Source organism: Arachis stenosperma, chromosome 2 (assembly GCF_014773155.1).
Source record: "Arachis stenosperma cultivar V10309 chromosome 2, arast.V10309.gnm1.PFL2, whole genome shotgun sequence".
Classification (NCBI taxonomy): domain Eukaryota; kingdom Viridiplantae; phylum Streptophyta; class Magnoliopsida; order Fabales; family Fabaceae; genus Arachis; species Arachis stenosperma.
Window position 1 is genome coordinate 67,694,864 of NC_080378.1, and position 9,659 is coordinate 67,704,522.

A 9,659-nucleotide genomic window follows, 5' to 3' on the forward strand; every position below is an offset into this window, starting at 1 on the left:
TTAAACGCCAGCCAGGGTGCCTGGTTGGGCTTTTAACGCCCAAAAAGGTAGTGCATTGGGCGTTAAATGCCAGAATGTGCACCATTCTGGGCGTTTAACGCCAGGATGGCACAAGGGGGAGGATTTTGTTTTCAAATCAATTTTTTTTCAAGTTTTCAAAGTTTTTCAAAATCAAATCTTTTTCAAATCATATCTTTTCAATCAAATGTTTTCAAAATCAATTTCTTTCCTTTTTCAAAGATACTTACTATCAATTAATGATTTGATTCAACATTTCAAGTCTGTTGCCTTTTCTGTTGAGAAAGGTTTAATGTTTGAATCATATCTTTTCTTGATAGCCAAGTTATTAATTTTTAAAATCAAATCTTTTTAAAATGTTTTTCAAATCATATCTTCTCAATCACATCTTTTTAAAACCAATCATATCTTTTTAATCACATCTTTTTCAAAATAGTTTTCAATCAAATCTTTTTGATTTCTAATTTCAAAATCTTTTTCAAAAATCACTTGATTTCTTTCCCACTCTTATTTTCGAAAATTAATTAGTGTTTTTCAAAATGTTTTCAAATTCTTTAACTTAATTTTCGAAAAAGCTCCACCTCTCTTCTCACATCCTTCTATTTATGGACTAACACTATTCCTCAATGCACAATTCGAACTCCATCTTTCTTGATAAGTTCGAATTTTCTACCTCTGTCTTCTATTTTTCTTTTCCTCTGACACCTCAAGGAATCTCTATACTGTGACATAGAGGATTCCATATTTTCTTGTTCTCTTCTCTTTCATATGAGCAGGAGCAGAGACAAAGGCATTCTTGTTGAAGCTGACCCTGAACCTGAAAGGACCTTGAAGTGAAAGCTAAGAGAAGCTAAGGCACAATTCTCTATAGAGGACCTAACAGAAATCTTCAAAGAAGAAGAAGAAATGGCAGCCGAAAACAACAACAATGCAAACAATGCAAGGAAGGTGCTGGGTGACTTTACTGCACCTACTCCCGACTTCTATGGGAGAAGCATCTCTATCCCTGCCATTGGAGCAAACAACTTTGAGCTTAAGCCTCAATTAGTTTCTCTAATGCAACAGAATTGCAAGTTTCATGGACTTCCATTGGAAGATCCTCATCAGTTTTTAGCTGAATTCTTGCAAATCTGTGACACTGTCAAGACTAATGGGGTAGACCCTGAGGTCTACAGACTTATGCTATTCCCTTTTGCTGTAAGAGACAGAGCTAGGACATGGTTGGATTCACAACCTAAAGAAAGCCTGGACTCATGGGAAAAGCTAGTCAATGCCTTCTTGGCAAAGTTCTTTCCACCTCAAAAATTGAGTAAGCTTAGAGTGGAAGTCCAAACCTTCAGACAGAAGGATGGAGAATCCCTCTATGAAGCTTGGGAAAGATACAAACAATTGATCAGAAAATGTCCGTCTGACATGCTTTCTGAATGGAGCATCATAGGTATTTTCTATGATGGTCTCTCTGAACTATCCAAGATGTCTTTGGATAGCTCTGCTGGAGGATCTCTTCATTTGAAGAAGACGCCTGCAGAAGCTCAAGAACTAATTAAAATGGTTGCAAACAACCAATTCATGTACACTTCTGAAAGGAATCCTGTGAACAATGGGACAAATCAGAAGAAAGGAGTTCTTGAGATTGATACTCTGAATGCCATTTTGGCTCAGAACAAGATATTGACTCAACAAGTCAATTTGATTTCTCAAAGTCTGTCTGGAGTGCAAAATGCACCAAGCAGTACTAAGGATGCTTCATCTGAAGAAGAAGCCTATGATCCTGAGAACCCTTCAATGGAAGAGGTGAATTACCTAGGAGAATCCTATGGAAACACCTATAATTCTTCATGGAGAAATCACCCAAATTTCTCATGGAAGAATCAAGAAAGACCTCAACAAGGTTTTAACAACAATAATGGTGGAAGAAACAGGTTTAGCAATGGCAAGCCTTTTCCATCATCTTCTCAGCAACAGACAGAGAATTCTAAGCAGAACCCCTCTGACTTAGCAACTATGGTCTCTGATCTAATCAAAACCACTCAAAGTTTCATGACTGAAACAAGGTCCTCCATTAGGAATTTGGAGGCACAAGTGGGACAGCTGAGCAAGAAAGTTACTGAACTCCCTCCTAGTACTCTCCCAAGCAATACAGAAGAAAATCCAAAAGGAGAGTGCAAGGCCATCAACATGGCCGAATTTGGAGAGGAAGGAGAGGAAGTGAACGCCACTGAGGAAGACCTCAGTGGGCGTGCACTGACCTCCATTGAGTTCCCCAATAAGGAACCATGGGAATCTGAGGCTCAAAATGAGACCATAGAGATTCCATTGGACTTACTTCTGCCTTTTATGAGCTCTAATGAGTATTCCTCCTCTGAAGAGGATGAGTATGTCACTGAAGAGCAAGTTGCTAAATACCTTGGAGCAATCATGAAGCTAAATGACAAGTTATTTGGAAATGAGGCCTGGGAGGATGAACCCCCTTTGCTCACCAAAGAACTGGATGACTTGTCTAGGCAGAAATTACCTCAAAAGAGACAAGATCCTGGGAAGTTTTCAATACCTTGTACCATAGGCACCATGACCTTCAAGAAGGCTCTGTGTGACTTAGGGTCAAGTGTAAACCTCATGCCTCTCTCTGTAATGGAGAAGCTAGGGATCTTTGAGGTGCAAGCTATAAGAATCTCATTAGAGATGGCAGACAACTCAAGAAAACAAGCTCATGGACTTGTAGAGGATGTTTTGGTGAAGATTGAAAACCATTACATCCCTGCTGATTTCATAGTCCTAGAGACTAGGAAGTGCATGGATGAAACCATCATCCTTGGCAGACCCTTCCTAGCCACAGCAAAGGCTGTGATTGATGTTGATAGAGGCGAACTGATCATTCAAGTGAATGAAGAATCCTTTGTGTTTAAGGCTCAAGGATATCCCTTTGTCACCATGGAGAGGAAGCATGAAGAGCTTCTCTCAAATCAGAGTCAAACAGAGCTCCCACAGTCAAACTCTAAGTTTGGTGTTGGGAGGCCACAACCAAACTCTAAGTTTGGTGTTGAACCCCCCACATTCAAACTCTAAGTTTGGTGTTGGGAGGTTCCCACATTGCTCTGATCATTTGTGAGGCTCCATGAGAGCCATCTGTCAAGCTACTGACATTAAAGAAGCGCTTGTTGGGAGGCAACCCAATGTTATATTTTATCCATTTTCTTTTATTATTTTATGTTTTTTGTAGGTTGATGATCATGAGAAGTAACAAAATCAATTGAAAAAGCAAAAACAGAATGAAAAACAGGAAGAAAAACAGCACACCCTGGAGGAAGAACTTACTGGCGTTTAAACGCCAGTAAGGCTAGCAGGTGGGCGTTTAACGCTCAGTCTGGCACCATTCTGGGCGTTTAACGCCAGAAAGGGGCACCAGACTGGCGTTAAACGCCATAAAAGGGCAAGAACCTGGCGTTAAACGCCAGAAATGGGCACCAGCCCGGCGTTTAACGCCAGAATTGGCTCAAAACGTGATTTTGCATGCCATTTGGTGCAGGGATGACTTTTCCTTGACACCACAGGATCTGTGGACCCCACAGGATCCCCACCAACCCCACCACTCTCTCTTCTTCACCCATTCACCAATCACCTCAACACCTCTTCCCCAAAAACCCTTCACCTATCAAATCCCATCTTCCTCTTCACCACCCACATCCATCCTTCATAAAACCCCACCTACCTCACCATTCAAATTCAAACCACTTTCCCTCCCAAACCCACCCATAATGGCCGAACCTTACCCTTCCCCCTCCCCTATATATACCCTTCTTCACCCCTTCATTTTCACACAACCTAAACACCACTTCTCCCCCTCTTTGGCCGAACACAAAAGCCATTCCCTTCTTCCTCATTTCTTCTTCTTCTTCTCTCTTCTTTCTTCTTTTGCTCGAGGACGAGCAAACCTCTTAAGTTTGGTGTGGTAAAAGCGTTGCTTTTTCGTTTTTCCATAACCATTTATGGCATCCAAGGCCGGAGAAACCTCTAGAAAGAGGAAAGGGAAGGCAAAAGCTTCTACCTCCGAGTCATGGGAGATGGAGAGATTCATCTCAAGGGTGCATCAAGACCACTTCTATGAAGTTGTGGCCTTGAAGAAGGTGATCCCCGAGGTCCCTTTTTCACTCAAAAAGGGTGAATATCCGGAGATCCGACATGAGATCCGAAGAAGAGGTTGGGAAGTCCTTACCAACCCCATTCAACAAGTCAGAATCTTGATGGTTCAAGAGTTCTATGCCAATGCATGGATCACCAAGAACCATGATCAAAGTGTGAACCCGAATCCAAAGAATTATCTTACTATGGTTCGGGGGAAATACTTGGATTTTAGTCCGGAAAGTGTAAGGTTGGCATTCAATTTGCCCATGATGCAAGGAGATGAACACCCTTACACTAGAAGGGTCAACTTTGATCAAAGGTTGGACCAAGTCCTCACAGTCATATGTGAAGAGGGCGCCCAATGGAAGAGAGATTCAAGAGGGAAGCCGGTTCAATTGAGAAGGCATGACCTCAAACCTGTGGCTAGAGGATGGCTGGAGTTTATCCAACGCTCAATCATTCCCACTAGCAACCGGTCCGAAGTTACCATAGACCGGGCTATCATGATTCATAGCATCATGATTGGAGAAGAAATAGAAGTTCATGAGGTTATAGCCCAAGAACTCTATAAGGTGGCGGACAAGTCCTCTACCTTGGCAAGGTTAGCCTTCCCTCATCTCATTTGTCACCTCTGTTATTCAGTTGGAGTTGACATAGAGGGAGACATCCCTATTGATGAGGACAAGCCCATCACTAAGAAGAGGATGGAGCACACAAGAGACCCCACTCATCATGAGATCCCTGAGATGCCTCAAGGGATGCACTTTCCTCCACAAAACTATTGGGAGCAACTAAACACCTCCCTAGGAGAATTGAGTTCCAACATGGGACAACTAAGGGTGGAGCACCAAGAACATTCCATCATCCTCCATGAAATTAGAGAAGATCAAAGAATCATGAGAGAGGAACAACAAAGACAAGGAAGAGACATTGAGGAGCTCAAGCACTCCATAGGATCTTCAAGAGGAAGAAAGAGCCGCCATCACTAAGGTGGACCCGTTCTTTAATCTCCTTGTTCTTTATTTTCTGTTTTTCGAAAATTAATGCTTATGTTTATCTATGTTTGTGTCTTGTGATCATTAGTGTCTTAGTGTCTATGCCTTAAAGTTATGAATGTCCTATGAATCCATCACCTTTCTAAAAAAAAAAACGTGCTTAATTGAAAAGAAAAAGAATTGCATGAATTTTGAATTTTATAACAGTTTAATTATTTTGATGTGGTGGCAATATTTTTGTCTTCTGAATGTATGCTTAAACAGTGCATATGTCTTTTGAATTTGTGGTTCATGAATGTTGGCTCTTGAAAGAATGATGAAAAAGGAGACATGTTACTGAGGATCTGAAAAATCATTAAAAATGATTCTTGAAGCAAGAAAAAGCAGTGAATATAAAAAAAAAAAAGAGGCGAAAAAAAAACGAAAAAGAAAGAGAAAAAGAAAGAAAAAGAAAGAAATAAAGTTGTGATCCAAGGCAAAGAGAGTGTGCTTAAGAACCCTGGACACCTCTAATTGGGGACTCTAGCAAAGCTGAGTCACAATCTGAAAAGGTTCACCCAATTATGTGTCTGTGGCATGTATGTATCCGGTGGTAATACTGGAAGACAGAGTGCTTTGGGCCACGGCCAAGACTCATAAAGTAGCTGTGTTCAAGAATCATCATACTTAACTAGGAGAATCAATAACACTATCTGGATCCTGAGTTCCTAAAGAAGCCAATCATTCTGAGTTGCAAAGGATAGAGTGAGATGCCAAAACTGTTCAGAGGCAAAAAGCTAAAAGCCCCGCTCATCTAATTAATACTGATCTTCATAGATGTTTTTGGAATTCATTGCATATTCTCTTCTTTTTATCTTATTTGATTTTTAGTTGCTTGGGGACAAGCAACAATTTAAGTTTGGTGTTGTGATGAGCGGATAATTTGTACGCTTTTTGGCATTGTTTCTAGTATGATTTTAGTATATTTGGTTTAGTTTTTAGTATATTTTTATTAGTTTTTAGTTAAAATTCACTTTTCTGGACTTTACTATGAGTTTGTGTGTTTTTCTGTGATTTCAGGTATTTTCTGGCTGAAATTGAGGGACCTGAGCAAAAATCTGATTCAGAGACTGAAAAGGACTGCAGATGCTGTTGGATTCTGACCTCCCTGCACTCGAAGTGGATTTTCTGGAGCTACAGAAGCCCAATTGGCGCGCTCTCAATGGCGTTGGAAAGTAGACATCCTGGGCTTTCCTGCAATATATGATAGTCTATACTTTGCCCAAGATTTGATGGCCCAAACCGGCGTTCAAAGTCACCCTCAGAAATTCCAGCGTTAAACGCCGGAACTGGCACCTAAATGGGAGTTAAACGCCCAAACTGGCATAAAAGCTGGCGTTTAACTCCAAGAAGAGTCTCTACACGAAATTGCTTCATTGCTCAGCCCAAGCACACACCAAGTGGGCCCGGAAGTGGATTTTTATGTCATTTACTCATCTCTGTACACCCTAGGCTACTAGTTTTCTATAAGTAGGACCTTTTACTATTGTATTGAGATATCTGGGTAGCTATCTTCATTTTATGCTATCTTAGATCATTGGGAGGCTGGCCATTCGGCCATGCCTAGACCTTGTTCTTATGTATTTTCAACGGTGGAGTTTCTACACACCATAGATTAAGGTGTGGAGCTCTGCTGTACCTCGAGTATTAATGCAATTACTATTGTTCTTCTATTCAATTCCGCTTGTTCTTTGTCCAAGATATCACTTGTTCTTCAACTTGATGAATGTGATGATCCGTGACACTCATCATCATTCTCACCTATGAACGTGTGACTGACAACCACCTCCGTTCTACCTTAGATTGGGTGAATATCTCTTGGATTCCTGATACACGATGCATGGTTGATCGCCTGACAACCGAGTGCTCGCCTGACAAACGAGCCAGCCATTCCGTGAGATCAGAGTCTTCGTGGTATAGGCAAGAACTGATGGCGGCATTCAAGAGAATCCGGAAGGTCTAACCTTGTCTGTGGTATTCTGAGTAGGATTCAATGATTGAATGACTGTGACGTGCTTCAAACTCCTGAGGGCGGGGCATTAGTGACATACGCAAAAGAATCAATGGATTCTATTCTGACCTGATTGAGAACCGACAGATGGATAGCCGTGCCGTGACAGGGTGCGTTGAACATTTCCACTGAGAGGATGGGAGGTAGCCACTGACAACGGTGAAACCCTTGCATAAGCTTGCCATGGAAAGGAGTAAGAAGGATTGGATGAAGACAGTAGGAAAGCAGAGAGACGGAAGGGAAGGCATCTTCATACGCTTATCTGAAGTTCCTACCAATGAATTACATAAGTATCTCTATCTTTATCTTTATGCGTTTACCACTATACCCATTTGAGTCTGCCTGACTAAGATTTACAAGGTGACCATAGCTTGCTTCATACCAACAATCTCCGTGGGATCGACCCTTACTCGCGTAAGGTTTATTACTTGGACGACCCAGTGCACTTGCTGGTTAGTTGTGCAAAGTTGTGTTTATGCCATGGTATTGAGCACCAAGTTTTTGGGGCCATTACTAGGGATTATTTGAGTTGTGAAAAGTAGTGATCACAATTTCGCACACCAGACATTTACATAACATAAATTCCTTCGACAAGTATACCCGGTCGCAGTAAAGTAATAACTCACTTTGAGTATGGATTGATGGATCAAGCAACTTTAGTTAAGTGGTTCTTCTACTCAAACAAACAATTGATACATTTTGTGTGATTGAATCAACAGAGAAGTAAATGACATAGAAAGTAAGAGCAATGAAATTAAATGACTGAATGATAAAGGGCTGAAAGTAAATTGCTAAATAGTAAAGAGCGGAAACTTAAATGGCAAGAAAGTAAAGACAGAAATGTAAAAGACAAGGAATTGTAAATTGCATGAAAGTAAAAGGGTTCTGGGTATTGGGTATTGAAAGAAACCAAAAACTCAAAGAATTAAAATGAAGAAGAATAATGGGTGAAATTTATTAGGGATTGGAGATGTCATGATTCTTCATGAATCAGTGGGTCTCAACTTTTTCTCAATCATATGAAGTAGATCCATGACAGATTGTAAATAATTGAGTCCCAATCTATTGGTGACTCAATTTCTCTTAACATAATCAATCGCCAATCTCTTGATCTAATTATTCATGAGAAGAGATGAAGCTCAATTTCTAATCCAAAGGCCACATAACCCTCAGGATCTCAATTCAAAAAGGTTATATATCATGTACCAACTAAGAATGTATTGATCAAAAGAATTATGAGAGATAAGCCTCAAACTGAATCCTATGATCCCTTTTTCAAGGCTCACATAAAAATTCAAGTAGATCTAACCCCTCTCTCGATAGTAGTTAGATCTATGAAGCACAAAAGCTTTTCCTTAGATAAAAAACAATTGAATTGAGAAGAAGAAGAATTATATTAATTCATTGAAATCATAACAGAGCTCCTCCCATAATGAAGTGGGGATTTAGTTGATCATAGCTCTAAGAAAAATTAGAAGAAAATGAAAGTGCATGAAAGTAAAACTAAGCAAAGTACATCCAAGTAACGGAAATAAAAAGTGCAGTAAATCCAGGACATAAGCTAAAGTCCTTCTCTAGTTCAAAACTTCATCTATTTATATTGCTTTCCTCCAAAGTCTTCACTTGATGTACTTGGGCTTTTAGACTTTGCAATTCTGGCGCTTGGACCTGGCGCTTGATGCTGAGCATGAAAAGTGAGCGCCAGTCATTGTGTGTGTGTACCAGGGGTTGTGCGTACGCACCTTTGCAATTTTCACCATTATGCGTACGCTTGATAAGTTGTGCGTACGCACAAGTCCAAATTTCATCTTAGATTACTCATCGAAGACGCTCGCTTGTGAGCTTGATGGAGAGCGTTGGGGGCGAGTATTGACACCTCCAAGAGAGCGCTACGTTTGCTCAAGAGCGTCATCCAGAGAGCATTGTGCACTTGAGGATTGGCGCTCTCCAGCAAGCTTGCTGGAAAGCACCATTTGAGAGCATGCCAATGAGCTTCCTAGGATTGTTCATCGAAGATGCTCTCTGGAGAGCTTGAGTGCGAGTGTGGTGAGCGAGCATGACACTTCCAGGAGAGCGCTAAGTTTGCTCAAGATCTCCCTTTGAGAGTGTGACACCTTCAGAGCATTGTTGATGATTGGCGCTTCTCCAGCAATCTTTCTAGAGAGCGCACAAAACGAGCGTGACACTGAGGTTGGTATGCTTGTCTTGGCGCACTTGAGAGAACTTGAGATGGAGAGCGTGGCCTTGGTTGGTGCTTGTGATAAGGGGTCAAGTATGGTGGGGTTATGAGTGAGTGGCGCTCTCCGGCTAGCTTGATGGAGAGCGTTGGAGAGAGCATGGTGCAGAGGCAAGGTGTATGAAAGTGGCGCTTTCTAGCAAGCTTACTGGAGAGCGCCAGTAGAGAGCGTGGGAATGAGGGATGTGAGGCAAGGTGGTTGTGACAAGGGTGAGGTGGTGATGTCACGGTGACAAGG

General features: G+C 41.3%; 1 non-coding gene across 1 annotated transcript; it reads right to left on the minus strand.

The window, feature by feature from the left end:
• Positions 1–1,329: 1,329 nt before the first annotated feature.
• LOC130964117 (small nucleolar RNA R71) lies at positions 1,330–1,437 on the minus strand. Its single transcript, XR_009080225.1, has one exon. It is a non-coding gene; the product is annotated as a small nucleolar RNA R71 (small nucleolar RNA).
• Positions 1,438–9,659: the final 8,222 nt, after the last annotated feature.